This window comes from Vicia villosa, linkage group LG2, assembly GCF_029867415.1.
Source record: "Vicia villosa cultivar HV-30 ecotype Madison, WI linkage group LG2, Vvil1.0, whole genome shotgun sequence".
NCBI classification, from domain to species: domain Eukaryota; kingdom Viridiplantae; phylum Streptophyta; class Magnoliopsida; order Fabales; family Fabaceae; genus Vicia; species Vicia villosa.
The window spans coordinates 196,083,675-196,086,066 of NC_081181.1; the positions used below are offsets into that span (position 1 = coordinate 196,083,675).

Consider the following 2,392-nt stretch of genomic DNA (forward strand, 5'->3'; position numbering starts at 1 on the left):
GTTCGAAAATCAAAAGAAAAATAATAAAGAGTTTCTTCTACATGGTGTCTGCAATCGTTAATTCAACTGAGAATCATGGAATTTCATGTCAAGGTGTTCTTATGTGCTTCAATGCTTATCTTCCTCAAGAATTCCTCAAGGCATTATTGTTATGGCAGTTTGAGGTACAGTGCGTGTCATGGTGTGAGTGATGAGCTTGTGGGCTCATTTTGTTCAAAGCATGTTTATTCTCTCAATTGCATGTGGCTTATAATTCGAGTTGACTTGGACTATTGATTGAATTTAAAGGTTCATTAAGAATGCAAATTAATTCGGATTTGAAGATGAGTCAAGTGATCCCATAAATTTAGATTGTGTTCGAGATTAATTGATTAGATCTTAATTTTCAAGCATGTGATTTACCAAGAATTAATTTGAGCTTGCTAAAGTGGAAGATTTATTCATATGTTTTTCAATACACAAGTTTCAAGATTCAAGTTTCAAAAACATGTCCATTACAAGATACAAAAATATAATTTCTACATGTTCAAGTCCATACATTACAAAATAAATCCATATCATATCCATACAAAGTCCATTCAAGGCCCAAATACATTACAGATTCCATTACTATTACATCATCCAATATCCATATTACATCAAAAGAAAAATCGTTTCATTACAGTTCCAGGAGCCACATCTCTTATACTTCCATCATGTGAAAACCTGCATAATTAAAACCAAGGAAAACCGAACCTGCAAGGGGATGGAGCCGGTTCAACAATCCATCAACAAACTGAAGAACAAAAGCATAACAGAAATCAGAAAGAAAAAGAAGAAATCTAACAGAGAAAAGAACTGAAAGTTCGTAACAAAGAGATTGGAATCAGAAACTGAGAAGGATTCATAACAGAAAAACAGAACCGTAACAAACTTCTAGAATTCATCTACAATCTTCATCTATCTTCTTCATCATACCAAAAAAATCAGAAAAGGAAAAAGGAGAAAACCTCATAACAGAAATCGTAACTGAATTCACGATGCATCTTCATCATCTTTCTCTCATCTTCTTCATCACAATTCCCACTCAATCTTCATTCTCTTTCGATCTTCTTCATCACTTCACCTTCATCAATTCAACAGTCATCTTCATCCTGAACCTTCAATAACCTTGAATCCTCTCCACATTCTGAAATCATCTCCATCTTCAATTTACTTCCATTTTTCTTCATCTTTATCACAAAAATCCCGATATCAATTCTTCTCCGATAACTCTTCTTCAGTCTCCAACAACCTCATCAATCTACGCAACTGTTCGTTATCATCTTCATATCGCATCTCAGCACCTTCACGCATCTGCAGAATTTGTCATCGCGAGCTTCCTCATCATCATATCAAAGAGCTTGCAAAGAAACCTCCAATATCAGATTCGCAACAAACAACAACAACGACATTCATCATCATCGATTCAATCTCCACTCTTCACCACGGCATCGCAAACTTCAATCATCATAACTGCAAACTTCACACTCCATAATCCAACATCGCTGCAATTACGACACCACTGTGAACAACAACCACGCGATAACAGAAGGAAGAAGAAGTTAAAGAAAACGCAGATGTACCTGAACAAGGAACTGTGATTCGCCGTTCGCTTCCATTGAAATTGAAGAGGTATCAAATACCTTCTCCGAGATGGCTAATCGGAGAGTTTGAATTCGGAGGCGATTGGAGATAGTGAGATGGTGACCGGTGTATTCACGGCGGCTGTCATACCCCAAAATTTGCCCATGTTATTTTTCACACATAAAATCAGAACAAAAGACAAAGCTCCAAAACACACTCTCCTATACAAAAGCTCTGAACTAGGGTTTGATTAATTCGATGGAAAATCATTGAATCAATGGCTCAAGGTGGTTCCATAGGGTCACCAACATCCCAAAGCATCTCTATATAAAGGTTCAAGTCAAACAGAACAAATTCAGTCCCTCAAATTCTGATTAGGTCAACAGTCGACTCTCAAGGGCAAAACGGTCATTTCAAGTCAAAATACAGTCAAAGTTCAAGATATTTGGTCAACAACATCCTCATAACCCTAAAATCATCATTTGATCAAGGGTTGATCATGATGATGCAAGGAAAGATCAGAGAAGTCAAAAGTCAAGAGTTACTATTTTGGGCATGAACTAAAAAAGTCAACCAAACTTTGAAAATTCACCAAATATTCATACTTCATCAGAAAAATTCCCACCAAAGCTCATTTTGAAGAGAATTCATTCCTCTATCCAATGGTCCAAGAATCAGAGCCCATAGGTCAATGTTTTAAGAGATATGGCTTCATACATTATAGGTCCTTTTCAAAAGTCAACAAAAAGACATTTTTTTTCAAAAGGTCATAAAAAGAGAATGGAAA

At 36.1% G+C, this 2,392-nt stretch overlaps 1 long non-coding RNA gene across 1 annotated transcript; it reads right to left on the reverse strand.

Moving 5' to 3' along the window:
* Window positions 1-375: 375 nt before the first annotated feature.
* LOC131647838 (uncharacterized) lies at window positions 376-1,707 on the reverse strand. The gene is made up of 3 exons (XR_009297981.1): window positions 1,605-1,707; window positions 990-1,526; window positions 376-735 (listed from the first exon to the last, which is right to left on the reverse strand). It is a non-coding gene; the product is annotated as an uncharacterized LOC131647838 (long non-coding RNA).
* Window positions 1,708-2,392: the final 685 nt, after the last annotated feature.